At 41.1% G+C, this 16,736-nt stretch overlaps 1 protein-coding gene across 5 annotated transcripts in view; it reads left to right on the top strand.

Annotated features, from left to right (window-relative positions):
- Positions 1 to 16,736, top strand: part of LIMCH1 (LIM and calponin homology domains 1) — a 312,362-nt gene that overhangs the window by 138,054 nt on the left and 157,572 nt on the right. The window lies entirely within an intron of this gene.

Raw genomic sequence — 16,736 nt, 5'->3', positions numbered from 1 at the left:
TATAAAGACATGACACAATGATGTGCCTTTAAAGACTTGGTTTGGTGTGGGTGGGGAAAGAGATTGGATTTGGCCAGTGAGAACTGTTGTAGTTTCTAGGGACAGAAATGCAGTTGCAGTTTAAACCAATATGGGAAGTGATCGGTTCATGCAAGTAAGCATAGAAGTGAATCTTAACCGCAGGTACACATATACACACACGTGTGTCTATACACAAAAACACAACATGTATACATGTAATGCGTGTGTACATACATGTATACCCATAGTCACACAATGCACCAATTGCAGGCATAATATTTTTATTCCCCTAACCCCTCCCCTTCTTGCACTATTACCGTTCAAATCCAGTCAAGATTCTTTCATTGCAAGCATATACCAAACATAGAGTCCAGCATCTTATTGTCCAGATAAATTTACCGGTTTCTTGGGGGACCATCTCTGGTATGAAGGCAGAGCTGGCAGCATATCATCCTGACCAATTAAAAGCCACAAGATAACATCAACAACAATTTACAACATTATGAAATTAATTAACATGGTATTGAGTAACCAATATGTTAGAACATGCAAGTTCTTAACCTCATCCTGACTACTTCATTGACATTTCAATTTTAGTTTATATACAACTGGCTTCTATACACCTTAAAATGGCTATAGGGTACTATTCAGCTGTCTCGCGTCTATTTTCACTTTAGTATTTAGCAATTTATAGTGTTGAAGCACAATTTTTACTGAACTTGGCAGATTTTAGGATAGTTTAAACTGGTTTATAACTCTAACAAGGCGTATGTCAGCAGTTGAGGTGCATAACAGTTTTAGGAGGGGTGTGCAGAGAAATCCTCAATGCCTTAGTGAGGAGTAGCTTATCTTTGTGTCTTACCTAGTAAGGTATATGTGAGTCCAAGCTGACCGTTGCCCGTCTGGTTCTAAGCTTCCCTTGTTGTTCTCTATCTGTTTACTCTAAATTTTTCGGGGGGGGGGGCAGGGGAGGCTCCAGAGCGACCCTGATGGTCATTGCAAGAGAGAGTGGGGATCCAAAGTTGAAACTAAGTAAGGACCAGAGAAAGCTCCCTTCCCGAGTCCCAACGGGAGTTTCCTGTTCTGCTGTTTCTGAGGTCCGCTCAGGACTCCTGGCTATTGCTCCGATGACATTAGATCCTGTGAGGAAGGATCTGGGCCTCTTCCATCCCATGTGGAAGATCCAAGACGGAGTGGATGTCCTCCGAGTTCTTGGCCTCCAAAGGCAGTCCAATTCCCCATGGTTTTACCCTCCACTGAAAACATGCAGCCATCTACACTTCTAGTACAGAAAATCTGAGCTTTTCGGGAGTAGACTGCATGCTTTATTAGATTTCTTTGTGGCCTGGATTAGATTAAAGGAGGGCCAATTCAAAAAAGATGCTTTGAAGGACTTGTGCTTTCTGACCTTTGCATTCAGGAGCCTATTCCTATAGCCCTGAAGCACTGAACAACCAACCCTGGGGAGGTGTGGTGATCACCACGATACACCCCTTTCTTGAGGTGTTTCAAAGAAAAGCCCCTCTCCTAGAAAACAGGCTTTGTCTCTTGTTAGTCATTTCCTTGGGCCCTAGGTGGTTATTGCCACCAGTTCAGGGATCTTCTCCAACTCCTTTTCTCCTACCACAGGTTTAGGCTGGTGCCATCAGGAGCTGCCACTTTTCTCCTGATGCACCTGCTGTCACTGCAGTACTCACAGTCACCTCTCTCACCTTGCTGCCCCAGGGGCACTTGAAATTGCAGGGATAGGACCCACTCTTCCATTACAGCTCTTTGAGCAAACCTTAGACAGACAGCTTCTGAGCAGGCTGTACGTCTCCTGTTGATTAACAGTGTTGCCTACTCAATAATTTGGCTCTAGGTACCCTCAATGTGGGTCAGAGGACATTGGACTGGCCACTTGAGTGTCTGATGGCTATCTGCAGCCTCCGAGGACAAAGTCTCTGCCTCCCTGAGACCTTTCTCTTCAGGGATGGAGGCCAATGCTTGCCTGTCTGGCGTTGTTCCTTGCATCTCTCATTCCTGAGTTGTTGGAGTTCCAGGAGCCAGTTCTTCTAGGAGGTTTGGGGGACCCCGGATAATAAATCCCAGCAGTGCTGATAAAGCTTCCCAAGGCCCTGTGGATGGGCTTTAAATTTGGTGTTGCTGTGTCTCCTCATGATGCTGCTGGCATGTTTTGCTGCCTCTGAGCACTTCCACACATGAGGATGTTACACGCTCTTGATCCTGCTTACTTCAAGCCAGTAGTGCTTCCCAGTCCCGAAAAGGACCCACACTCACCCACCAGTTCCCAGGTGCTTCCTGACAGTGGCAGCAGGCAGGAAACTATGGAGGGCTTTTGTATTATTGTCTGTCCAGAAATGCAAAGCCAAATTCTTTTTGTGTGACTGTGAGATTTTCTTATTCTAGCAGTAGGCTGTCCTTTCTTCTTGGGTTTGATTTTCATCTTCTTCCATTTTCTTTTTTTTTTTGTATTACTGTCCGAGGATAACTATAAATTTAATAAAGCCAGTTGTACCCTGCTATCAGAGAGTATGGAGAAAAGTGAGTGGGTTTTGGAACTCTGACATTGACTCCTATGAAATGGTTGTGTTCATAGACCCAAAACAGTCAGCTAATGTCATTCCCTATGGCTCAATTCCTATGGCTAGTGTATGAGTCAGATTCTAGATTTGCCTCCTGGGTGTCCTTAGACAAGTTACCCAAGTCACAGTTTACTCTTCTGTAAAACTACTGAATTCATAGGGTTGTTCTCAGTGCTAAATGACTTGGTAATGTGCATAATGTTCTTTGTTCAGTGCTTAGAGCATAACAGGCACTTCAGTGTTAACTTTCCTCCCATCATCTTTGTAATGGAAAAGCCACTGCCTCCTGACATCCCCGTGAGAGTCTAGTGGAAGAATGCACTAAAGCTCTCAGCATGGTGTCCATGCTTGCCCGACACTCGAACTACTGGCTGTGTCATTGTTAGTGTCGGAAATGGGCCAGCAGTCAGTTACGAATATGACATGGTTGTTGCAACTGTGTCACTGGGCACCCGTCAGCTTGTCCCCTCAGGCAGCCAGTCAACCCCAAGATCAAGGAATTTGGACTTTACTTCTTGCATCCCTTGCCTAGCTGGTGATCAAAAACTGGGCAAGAAAATCTGGTTCCTTTACAAACTTGATCATCTGTGAATAATGAACTTTGGCTGGCAGAGCTTGGGGCCTACAGTGATTGTTTTGGAAACAATAACCTTGATCTCTGCATTGATGTCATTTCCTCTTACTCCCTCCAGTAGGTTGTGATTTTTCCCCCCGGACTGAAAAATTGTTTTAGAATCTTCTAGGCAAAGAAAGTGAATTCTGAGTACCTGTACCCAACTCCACTCTGGTACTGTCTCAGAGGTCTACCTCTGTCCTGTATCCATACCAGATGGTGAGCTTCTCCATGAACTTTCCTCTTTATCTTTCTGTTTCATTCACTGGACATGATCCGTGTGTTATAAGTATTTGTTGGGTAATTCAACACTCAGTAGTAAGATTTCTACCAAGGTAGAAATTTCTACCTGGTCATCAGTGGCATCCTAATATTCTTCCAGTCTTAGTAAACAGTCTGTCTTTGTCTCTCTCATCCTCTTGTCTATTTCTCTCCCTCTCTGTCTAATACACACACACACACACACACACACACACACACACACACCACTTTAAAAATGCATCTGTTTCTGAAGACTGGGAAGCCAACGGATTGATTTATTTGCTTCACTTTCTTTAGGTGTGCAGTTTTCCACTATAATTCCTACATTCCCAGGTGTCTTAGAACTGAATTTATGAGGCTTTATTTTGCAGATGAACTTTTCATGGGATTCAAAGTTTAAGTATGTTTGTCTGCAAATAAGTGACCAATAAAGAATGCCTTAGTGAATTTTTTTCTGTTCTTATGTTGCTGAAAAGATTTTTTAAAGATAAGAAATCTGTTGGCAAATACTTGTTTATATCATCCCTGATAAATGAGCTGCTTGTTCTAGGAAGGAAAGCCTGTTTTGGATTCCTGTCATGATTTCAGCATGAGATGTGTTGTGCCATAGACATGTGCTAATCTTCCAGGACAGGTTGGGAGTTAAGACTGTAGCTTTGAGACTGAAGTTTTATCATGTGGAGGGCAGGTGGCATATTGATCATATGATTTGCACACACCAAATCAGGCACAAAGGAACATGAAATGGGAATATTAAGGTAAAAAGTTGATAGAGTACCCGGAGATTGAAAACACACACACAAAAGTTAAGATTCAATGTAAACCAGAACATGAATATATGCAAAAATAACCAAGATTTAATCTCCACAAATTAATGAGCTTAAGCAAAAGGATTTTGTGGTTTTGGAAATAGTTACTGGGAAGATGTTATATCAGTTGAATTTCTCTTAAGACAGGAGTAGGCTAATGAAAAGAAAAAAATTGTCTTTATGGGAGAAGTAAACTTCTTTCTTTTTACTTGCACAGCACTCTGGTCACCCAAATATGTTCGGATTTTTCCCCCACATATTAATACTCCAAAAATACCATCTGAGTTTCCTAAGTTCAACTCAATCCAAACACTAACTGCAATCAGTGTAGCCTTTACAAGGTTAAGGGTTAAGTCCCATCAAACTTCCCCCAATGTCAGATAATTCATTGCAACTTACAGGTCCTCAGGTTACTTACAACTTTTCTCTGACTTGGTTGTAAATTGGATATTCTCATTACCCCATTTTTCAGTTTGATTACTTGTTAAAATGGCTCACAGAACTCAGGGCAACATTTTATTGACATTGACCTGTTTATTATAAAGAATATAATAAAGGATACAGATGAACAGCCCAGTGGAAGACTTACACAGGGCAAGGTATAGGGTAAAGGTCATGGAATTTCCATGCCTTCCTGAGTGGGCCACCCTTCCAGCACCTCTACAGACTCTCTCCAAGCCTTTGGCTTTGGGATGCTTATACAGGTTTCCTTACATAGGCATGATTGGTTATGAACTCTATTTCCAGGCCCTCTCCTCTTCCCAGGTGATGGGGTTGGGGCTGAAAGTTTCATGACTTTATCTTTCTGGGGATGAGCACCTCCCGCCTCCAGAAACTCACCAAGAGTCATCTTACTGGAGAAAAAGATCTTCCTGTCACCTAGGAAATTCCAAGGGAGCAAGAACTTCATGTCCTCAACTGAGTCAAAGACCCTAGATTCAAAGAAAGTGTGCAAACAGCTTCTCAAACATTGAGGGAATTCTAACTCTCCAGTGGGAATCAGGGCTGAAGACCAGAATGTATGCTTCTTATTGTAAGCCGCACCACAGCATCCTTCAGAGTCAACAGACAGAAGAAGGAGTTGAAGTCAGGAATGAGTATGCTGTGTTGGACAGACAGCAGAGAGCTGCCAGATGTGAGAAAGGTTTTCTCTCTTGAGTCCACTAAAACCTATATGTATCATAATGTAGTAGGTGACTAGGAAGATGAATATATTGTATAATAAAGTCATGCCTTAGGGGAGGGGGACTGATGAGACCCAGGTTCTGAATCCTGACTCCATGTGAGATATCAGGTTCTCTCCAGCAATGCCTTTAGAGTGGAGACTCAAATGAAGAGTGCAAATTTATATTCTTCTACCAACAAAGAGGGAAGGGGGATAGAAGTAGGAAAGAAACATGCTTCAGGTTGAAAGAACATGTTACGAAGATCTAAGGTAGCAGGAACACTGTGTATTGGAGAAATTGAGGTAGACTTGTTGGGTCAAAATGTAGACAAGAAGGGGGAGAGGATGATAGCATGAGACGAGGGGCAGGATTGTGTCAGGCCTTGTAATCCACATAAGGATTTTTTTTTAAAGTGGATCACAAGGACAACAGAAATGAGAATGATTGTAATGAAATCAGCAGAATTTCAGAGAGAGGAGTGATGAATAAGAGGAAAGTAAAAAGAATAAGTTCAGTATTTCAGTTGGGGAGTCGTGCTCGTGAGGCAAGATAGAAAAGGTCCTATATTTCTTAACAAAATCTGAATTTCAGTTTAGGCAGGTCGAGTTTAGGATATAGAGAGGGCCTGTAGATTAGGGATGAGATGGTGGATTAAACTCACACATACTGGATTTCGGAGCCATTGCTGCACATTAAGTGTAGCTGTGGACATCTCTGGGGGAGCAACTGCAGCAGAAAACAGCAGCAGAGGGAGGGTGGGGGTGGAAAGAATTATGATGGTCCTAAATCTAGATTGTGAAATACATGAAATTAGTTCACCTTATATAAATAATTTTTGAAAATTAGAGCAGTAGAACAATATCTCAATTTGGCTTAGTGTCTGCTCTGGGTTGGAGGTGAGAAAAAGAAAAACTCACAAAGTACCTGTAACAGAGATGAGAGGAAACCCAGCAAAGAAAACTTCAGAAGATAGGGCTTACCTGCCAGGCTGAGTGCAGCCTCAGGAAAGGCCCACGTTTGTGTGTTGAAGGAAAAATGGTATTAGAGCCCTCGGTCAGTTGCTTCCCAGCTCTGGCAACTGTCAGTCAAATCATCATGAGTCCATTAGGTGCTTTTAAGCATAGATGGTGTTTTTGGATCGTTTTAGCAGGTCATTGTTAGAGACCTTATGTAATATAAACCGCACATGTAATATTTTCCTATGCTTTTGACAAAGAAGCCAGATTAATGTGATTCAATGACTTATTCATACAGTCAACACCTAGTTTGTCATGCAAAATGAGTCACTGTTAAGTGGAAGAGGGTTTAACTGCAATAGCAAGTAGGCTGTGGGATTGTTCTAGGCAAACTTGACCGTGCCAGTGGTTGATGATAACTTTAGACTGGTACTTTCTGATCATCACTCCGTTGTCCAATATTCACACACTTGTCCTTTGTGAATCCTCACAGCAACCCGAGTAGGTGAACAACCTGAGTCTTCTAGTCCCTGATTTACTAATGAGTAGGTGGAGACAGCAGGTGTGAATCATGCTGCATCTTCAAACTGTTGGTCTATAGCACTTTTTTCCAGCCTAGATGTTCGCTTAAAGCTCTGCAAAGTTGGGTCCTTCTGCTGTTACTGACATTGGCCTTAGCAGACAGGTAAAAATTTGATAGGCTTTCTGTGTAGGGTTATCACTTGTCTTTCTGCCAAATCACAATTAACCTCACTGACTTAGTCTCACTCCAACTTTTTGGCACCAAAACTCATTAAGCCTCTAAGTTCAAGTGAGGACATTTCAACTCACTCCTTGTATTTAAATTTTTTTTAAAGCACTTCTGTGACAAGCTACTTTCTGCTTAAAGATTGATCTCGTTTGAAGGGGACTTGGGCCGAGACTGAGTATTCCCAACAGGCATCTGTTAGGAAAGCAGAAAACAGGTGGAGAACATGGAAGGGCAGTGTGTATGACTCTCGAAATATGCAGGATGGATCTCCAGCGTCTTTGAGATTTTCTGAATCCTCATCAGAAAAACAGCTCTTGGTTCTTACTCAAAAAATGAGCTCTTAGCACAGTGAAGAGCACTGCTTCTATTCAAACTATTCTTCGGGCATCATTTACCTAGTGTATTTGATAAGCTCTTATGTGCACTTCAGCATCTGGCATTTGAAACCTTCCAAGCTCACCCATCTTTGTGAATAATCCATACAGCATTATGCAATCCTTGTCCCTGCTTCTAATACTCTAAAACTTCTAATACTCTATTACCCAGCCTCATTGGGCTGTCGAGTTTGTCTTGATGCTTCCCAAACATGTACTTGAAACTTACTTTGGCATCAGTAATGTTTAGTAACTGTTTGCTTCCAAATGTGATTCCATTCCTCCTGTCAACCTATGTCTTATTAAGATTCTGCTGATTGAAATCACAAGCTCAATTTCTCTCCTCCTGCAAAAAATTAAAATGCATTTACCCGAATAATGAATTGATTGAAAAATGTGTACAACAGCAGGTCTCCCTATGTGCTGCCTGTATGCTGAGGGAGAAGCTGGCCTTCCCCTTTGCTGCCTCTGGAGTTACATGCTGGATTAGGCTTTGCTGGGATTTAAGAGGATTTACTAGCTCCCTATTTGTATTTCCTTAATAATTCATTTTTTGATTATTTCTAATGGTCTGTCAAGCTGGGTGGGCTGGCTTACCACAATCAAGTGAGCAAAACTCCTACCTCAATTGTCCTAAATATTTCCTTTGGTTACCCACAGGAAAAGACTCCATTTACCAACGACTTCTTTTTAAAGCAAACTGCAGAAATAGGTTTTTCTTTAAAGAAGTGGTAGAAAGCAAGAGAATAAAAAAGACCATAAAGACATTATGCTTGAGTGACAGACTCACAGTGACGATTTTCCCAAACATAGCTTCATTTAGATGGTGGCAGATAGGTTCCTCTTGAACTAGTTTATTCTTCCCCCAGGTGTCATGTAACCCACACCAGGTCTGAGTGCCAGGAGGGTGTCTGGGCATAGCTGCTGTGGGATAAATGCTTGATGATGACATGTGGAATGAAGAGGAATAAATTCTAAATCCTCATATGGCCACATTAGGAGCAGACTTCCCCATCCAGGGAGAGCAGAGGGCTCTAAAGCTGTGGCTCGCACTGTCACCTCTGCAGGATGACCTGGAAAAAGCCCTGTGAAGAGATGGAACACAGCTAGAATTTGGCTGAGAGAGAGAGAGAGAGAGAGAGAGAGAGAGAGCGAGCGCTGAAGCTCACTCTGGTGCAGTGAGAGTGTAGGTTTGATCTTAGAACTTGGCACTGACTGCCCTCTCTTGGCATCCTCCCTTCCTTCCTTCCCATGCCTAGGTTTTTTCCTACCTCCTACCCATTTAGGCTTGCCCTTCAAAAGCGAATGATCTCATCCCTTTACGTCTTTTCCCTTATCTCTCCCCACCTAGCTTCAGTCTTAGGGAGGATCCTTGGAAAAAGAAATGAATCATTAACTGGCAATCAGACATCTACCTGTGGGAAGGCTGGAGCTGAAACCTTCTAGGGGAGACCCTCACAGCACCTGCTAGTGATGAAGTGCGTACCAGATACCAGACTAAGCCAAATGTATTACATGTATATTTGACTTAATCCATTCTCTCATGCTTTGACTAGTAGGTATTTTCCTTTTCCGCTGGACAGAGAAGGAAACTGTAGCTCATAAATTTAGAATATTTCTGTAACTTGCTTGGTGAGTTACTGAGATGGGATTGGGACCCAGGACTTTTTCTTCTTCTTGGGAGACTCCTACTATTCTTGGAATTTTATGGAGCCTGGAACTCCGGTTTCCAAGAACCTCTTGCTGAGGAAGCCCTGAGGGCAAGGAACTGGCTTATCCCACCCAAGACTGGATATAGAAGCTTTCAGGGACATATCACAAAAATTTCATTTTCCGAGTTTTCTCTCCACCCTGCTGACAATAATCCTGGCAGTAACTGGGTTTAACTGTGCACAAGAAGTGCTAATTACAATCATTTTCACATAATCACCACATAGCGCAATGATGATTACATGTATTGTGTATTGTTGCCCATGTAAGAATAGCTTTAGTTCCTGTTTTATTTGGTTATAGTAGATTCTATTTGTATGTTGCCAACCTCCATGGTCCATTAGTCATGTATGTCATCTTGATCTAGTAGCTTATAAAAGCAGGGAGAACTTTGAGAAAGAAGCACAATGGGAGGGGCTTTTGAGGGGATGAAAGGGGATGATGACCAAGTGGACATATTTGGAGGCAGTTTGCTGGACACACAGGAGCCTGGAAGACTCTGGAAGAGGGGGAAAAGGATGAACAAATACAAGTGTTAGATGTGGTCTGGGAGGGTGCCTGGGGTAGACTAATAGAGATGGCAGATACTGGTGGCTGAGGATCTTTCAAAAGTCAGAAAGTGAGCTGTCATCGAAAAGCACCTTGCTCAGGTGTGGAAGCCTGAACTGGTGCTCCCAGCTCTACAGTGTACCTGTGGTGCAGGTGCCCTGACTTCAGACTTGACCTTCACCTCCCTGGATGACTGTTTGCTTATCTGAAACAATATTTCAGATGATTTTACTTGGTTCTCAGGTGTCTTTTTGACCCCAGGTTCGCTGATTTCCAGATGGCAGGGATGCTCAGTCCAACAGTGGAGTCTGAGAGATGGGAAGTGAATCATAGCGGCTCCCAGACCTTCAGATAATCATTCTACTCTTCCTTCCATGCTATAGATTGTGAGTGCTATTTGATTCTAGTATTAAGAATGGTAGTGGTATGTAAGAAATCTAAAAGTATCCATGTGTTTAAAGTATCCTAGGTGTCTTCTTTTTGCTGCAGTCCCAATGAGATTCAGGGGCAAAGGATGTGTCAGCTGTTTAATTTTAAACACGAGGACAAGGTTTCCTTGGGTACAGTTTGGGAAGAGTCCCCCTTTCTTATGGGAAAAAAGTCCTTTTGGATGTGTTGCTAGTTAAGGTAATGTAAGTTCCTGTGACTAAGAAGCCACAAAAGCTCAGTGGTCTGTACAATGGAAGTGTATTTCTACTTTTGCAAAAGTTTAATTTTGAAAGCAGAGAAGGGTAGAAACCACTGTGCTCAGGCAGGTATTTAGGAACTGAGCTGTAACCTCCATCTTCAGTGCATGATTTCCAAGGACTTCCTGGGTATATCAGCGTCTAACTAGTGAATGAAGAGAGCAGGAGGATGAATGGCTTGGGAGAGGTTTTCCAGCCAGGGCTAGGGATGATACACATTACATGTATCTGGCTTTCTCTCCAGTGACTTGAACTGCTTTACACTCCTCTAGCTGTAGCAGTAACAGAGGGACCTTGGAAATAGCCATGTGTCCAAGAGAAATGGAAGACATGTGATGAGCAGTGTCTGCCACAGGCCTATAGAATAATCACAGCACGACTGAGCCCCAGTACCCACAGTGTCAGCCTCAGCATCTTGAAATTCCAAGACTACAAAACCCTTCTAAAGCTTCTATAATCCCCTCCTTGGTGTGCTTGAGACAAGTGGCCCAAAGGTGACCTAGGCCTCACACATTATGGATAATGCACAACGTCCCACAGACATTTGGTAGATATTAATGATGCAATTAGCGTTCCAACACTATTTTGTGTATATGAAACTCCTTTTCTGAGTCAGGTTTCACTTTTCCCTGTATTTCAATCATTTCTCTTTTTGTTGTTGACCTCAGAGGGTTTGTTAATTTTCCTGGTTTTGCCAAGGTGACTCTAAAAAGAAATCTTTCAAAATGACATCTGTAACAGGTTTATGGTCAAGGTTAAATTGATGTCATGCTTAGGTTCAAGAACAGATGCCAGGTGAGATTAAGTGGAAGTGCATATCCCTCTGTCCAGAGTCCATAGCCAAATCCAGAATGTGATCAGGGGAACCACATAGAAAAACACTATTGAGCCAAATGAAAAGGAACATGGAGTGGGTAATTTTCTGACAATAGTTGCCTATAGCAGCTGTGCAAACCAAGCTAATGAGATGGTGATGTAATCTCTTGTTGGCAAAGAATAAAGTGATTTCCCATGAGGTTAAGCACGAGCTTTCCAACTCTGGGTTTCAGGTGTAGCTAACCTCTTTGCTCTGTCCTAAACTTTGGGATAATTGTTAAAAATTGAATTTCTGAATTAAATGACTGGTAAGTTAATTCTTTCAAAATTTTCAATCCTTTAAAACATTGCCCTTTAGGTGCAATGGCTCATTGGCTAAATACTTGCCTTACAAGAAATGCTGGTTTGTGTCCCAGCTGCTCCACTTCTCATCCAGCTACCTGCTTGTGGCCTGGGAGGGATGGTAAGGGATAGCTCAAAGTCTTGGAAACTTGTACTTGCATGGGGGATCTGGAGGAAAGTCTTGGCTTCTGGCTTTAGATTGGCTCAGTTCCGGCCATTGCAGCCATTTGGAGAGTGAATCAGAGGATGGAGGATCTTTTTCTCCCCATAGATCTAATCTGCCTTTCCAATAAAAATAAATAAAAACATCTTTTAAAAAGAGGAAAACAAAGTTTGCCTTTAATGCTCATAGTACAGCTTAGTAACAAATAACTTGTCCATTGATGTAATCCTTATGGTCTACATGGTCTTGGCATGGGTGCCTTGTGGTGGTGCTGTGTCCACTGAAGACATATTATATCCACAGTTGGAAGGGTTGCTATGAAACAACATCTGTTTCCCAGGGTAGGATTTGAGATTTTGTGTTTTAGTTTTTTTTTAAATATATGTATTTGAAAGGCAGAAGTTACAGAGAAAGAGAGAAGTGACTGAGTGAGATCATCCATCACTAATTCACTCCCCAAATGGCAACAACAGCTAGAACTGAAGCCAGGAGATTCTTCCCGGTCTCCCACATGGCTGCAAGAACCCAAGACGTTGAGGTATCCTCTGCTGCTTTCTGTTTTTGTGAAAGTTACAAGTGGTGGAGAAGCAAACATTGCACTTTGTATTTTGTAACCTTTTAACAGTAACTGGAAGGCTGTACATGCTGGATGTTTAAGGTATGAAGAGTTATGAAATGAAACATTAGCTTCATTCCTGAGTATCTCAATAATTGCTTATTTAAGGAATTTAATTAAGACTTGTATCCTAGAGTATGTGCAGAGCAAATCTTTAATTGACCTTCTCAAGAATTCAGGGTGATCCTGTGTTCAGAGGTATGTCAATCAACCACATATGTGCACAGGTCTGGACTTTCTGTGGCTTTGGAATCTACTAGTAAGCGTGCCTCCTGAGGGAGAGACCTGTGGTGCTCTCTGCTTTCCTTTGTATCTCTGGAACCCAGCTTCAGAAATCACACATCCTCAATAAACATTTGTTCAGTACACAAAGGAACACGTGGCTAGCCTTGGTTGAAATGGGCAACAGTGTATCTTAGATTTAAAATATAAGAATTTAGTAGTTCCAGTTGAATTTCTGTCACGTAACAAATACATTTAACACATTTGATTTTTGCTTCCTTTCAAAGTCATTGACCTCATAATTGAGGGTTAGTCTAGATCCTAAGTTTTTGTCTAGTTTCTCACAAGATACATATTAGGCAACCATCCACACTTGGTGATCTGATTTATTTGCGTAAGATTTTTATCCACAGTGGCTAGGAACAAAGAAAATAAATAAAATTTATTTCAGTCTTTGGCACTTAGGTAATGGAAAAGTTCAAATTAGAGTGACTAGCATATACTAGCTAAAAGGGATTTACTGAGTCTACTATATGAGTAGATGTGCAGGTTTCCGTTTATCAAATGCTAGCAACACATGTCATTCCATTGGCTCCTTAATCCCAGTTCTAGATGGAAGATGACAGGTTATTTTTAAATCTCCATTTTATTAAAAAGAAAAATAAGATTTAAGCAAATGACTTCCTAATAGCTCATAGTTAATGTGCATTGAATTTAGCTGCTAAAACCTATACTACTGATTCCAAATTCACTCTGCTTTCCTCTTTATAAAGCTTGATATTTGATGTTTGTATATTTTGAATGATGTTTTATTTATCTACTTTATGAAATCTTTTAATATGAAGACATTTGCTATATGCAAATAACTGTAGATTTATTTTGTACCTATAAACATATGATGGTATTTTGGAGATATAAAGCAGATCTGATGCTTAATCCATAACATAGAAGATGATCCAAATTCCTTACCTGGGTCTGTATTTTGCCTCACTGGTTGCTGCCTTCTGTCTTGCCTGCTCAGCTGCACTGGCCTTCTAGCTGTTTCTTGAGGATAGCATTATATACATGCTTACTTCAAAGTTTGTTTTTTCTCAACTTCTTTTGCTCAGATCTCTTCTTGGTTAATGCACTTGTGTCATTCAGCTTTTTCTTTAAATATTGACATTTTAAAAATACTTTCTTTAATTCTGTTTGAGAGACAGAGTTACAGAGAGAAGGATAGACAGAGAGAAATCCTGTATCCTCTGGTTCATTCCCCAATTAGCTGCAATAGAAGGTACTTGGTTTAGCCAAAGCCAGGAGCCAAAAACTTCTTCTGGGTCTCCTATGTGGGTTCAAGAGCCCAGGGATTTGAGCCACCTTCTACTGTAGAGCAGTTTTTGATCAACTAATTAAATAATTGTCTCTATGGTGGGCTGCTATGCTTGTCTTCCTGGAACTTTGAATACCTAGAATTTTTTTTTCACATATTTACTTGTTTTCTCCTTCTCCATTGGTCTCATCCACACACATGTATGAAAAGAAGAAATTCCAAAAACAGTAAAAAGTGGCTTTTCTTGGTCACTATGGCACCCTCCCTTGTCGTAGAATAGTATACAACACATTATAGGCATCTGATAAAATGTTGAATAAATAAGCAACTGAAATAGTTCTTTCTGTTTTAAAATTTTCTATACTTTCATGTGTAGTGTGGGCATATATATTTTCTTTGTCATAACAGTGACTTAATAGTTGTTAAACAACCTTCCTCGAAGCTCCTGGCTGCTGTCTTCAACTGGGTCCAACTGTCGTGGCCATTTTTGAAATGAATCAGCAAGCAGATGGAAGAACTCCATCTGTTCTTCTCTCTGTAACTCTGGTTCTCAAATAAATAGATAAATATTTTTTAAAAGACTCAATTTGTTCCTCTTTAGAAACAGTGGACCAGATACATGGCCTGTCCATGTGGGTCAGGACTTCTGGGGATGAGCATTTCAGAAGGTACATAAATACATCTAAAATATTGTATCAGCATCATCACTTTAAACCAGGCCACCAAGAAGTATTTGCTGAAAATACTTATATTTTAATTAAACAGGTGGGTAATACTGATTTTTAATCTAATTGCAAGTGAATATTCTTGACTTTTATAGCTTCCTTGTTGAACATCTCATCAGATTTGTAATAATTTTAATGCAAAATACAAGATATACAGGTGTTAGACATTTCTACAATGGGAACTCAGTGTTATTTTGTGTGCTGTAAACTGTGTTCTATAAACTATGTAAAATGTGTATGTAAAAAAAAAATACAGTCAACTCAGTCTTGAAAATATCCCAAATATTTTAGAATTGATCTCAGATGCTGTGAACCAAATGATTACAAGTAAATCCTTCTACATATAAAACACAGAGAATCACTGACAAAAAATATGACATGTATCAGATTGCTCTGTATTGGCTTCACACACCTGCCTTTTTAAAAACTATGTGATATATGTTTTATAAATTTTTACCAAGAAAGTCTTTCAGGTTTTACCTAGGGGGTAAAGACCGGGACTCTGTGATACAGAGATGATGTTCGTAGGACCTACATTTCACTGTATGTTTTTTATTTCCTTTGAATTATCTACACTCTCCACAGGCATTATTTAAAAGTTCAGCTTAACATGGCACTGTTAAGCAACTAGTGAGGAAGCTAATGTAAGTAGAGTTTTGTTCATTTAAGGAGTTGGCTTTGGTGTGATGAGTTGAGCTACTGCTTAGGATGCTTAAATCCCACATTGGAGGGCGGAGGACCAAGTCTTGCCTCTTCTTCCAGTCTGGCTTCCTGCTAATGTGATGGCCCAGATACTTCAGTCCCTGCGACCTACTTGGAAGATCCAGATGAAGTTCCTGGCTCCTGACTTTTGCCTATCCCCACCTTAGCTGATGTAGGCATTTGAAGAATAAAGCAGCAAATGGAAGATTGTGTGTGTGTGTGTGTGTGTGTCTGCTACTCCTTTCTTGGTCACTCTGCCTTTCAAATCGATCAGTCAACAATAATGTTATAAAACGTGGAAATGGTTTACTATGTAACAAAATTATTAAAAAAATAGAAACTTCATTAGGGGATAGTTGTTTAGTGAAGAGGTCACTGCTTGAGGCACCTGCGTTCCATTTTAGAGGACCTGCATTTGAGTCATGGCTCTTCTTGCCCACCCTGAAAGGCAGCTAGTAATGGCTCAATAACTTGGGCCAAGCAATTCATGTAAGGGACTTTGGGCCTAGCCATTGCAGGTATTTTGGGAGTGGGAACTCTATCCCTGTGTCTTCCTCTCAAATAATAAAGTAAAAAAAAAAAAAACTCACTTGTCTTTTGGAAATATTGTATCAATCTGTATCTTAAAGCAGAGGATAATAAGTATTGACTCTGCATGAGAGAGCACTAAATCAAGAAACTTCAGTGCTAGGTCTGACATTTCCATAAATCAGCTCTGGGGAAGTTCCTCACCATCCCTGAGCTGTAAAATGAAAGAGTGAGTATTCCTGGATCTCATATGGGTGCTGGTTCATGTTCTGCCTGCTCCACTTACCATCCAGCTCCCTGCTTGTGGCCTGGGAAGGCAGTTGAGGACGGCCCAAAACCTTGGGACCCTGCACCTACATGGGAGACCTGGAAGAAGCTCCTGGCTCCTGGCTTTGGATCAGTTCAGCTCCGGTTGTTGTCTGTATGGGGTGTGAACCAACAATTGAAGATCTTTATTTCTTTCCTTCTCTCTATAGAGCTGACTTTGCAATAAAAAGAAATTAATCTTTAAAAAAAGATAAAGAATTGTACTTTCTAGATCACACACTTTCGTCATCATATCTGTTCTACCAATGTAGCACAGAAGCAGCCTCAGGCAATATGTAAATGAACAAGTGTGGTTGTGTTCCAGTAAAAGCGTGTTTTAAAAAAAACAGGTGTTAGGCTGGATTTGGCCTTTGGATGCTAGTTTGCTCACCACTGAGTCACAATAAAGCTGTCCTGAGTTTCTGTCTGCAAGGTGTCCTGGCCACCTGATCGCCTGGCTAATCCCTGAATGCGCAAATAAATGCCTCAGTCTACATCCTCTCCCCTCCTGTTTCCCCTTGAT

Source organism: Ochotona princeps, chromosome 11, assembly GCF_030435755.1.
Source record: "Ochotona princeps isolate mOchPri1 chromosome 11, mOchPri1.hap1, whole genome shotgun sequence".
Taxonomy (NCBI): Eukaryota; Metazoa; Chordata; class Mammalia; order Lagomorpha; family Ochotonidae; genus Ochotona; species Ochotona princeps.
The sequence above is the reverse complement of the archived record's forward strand: the minus strand, read 5'-3'. Positions and strand labels throughout refer to the sequence as shown.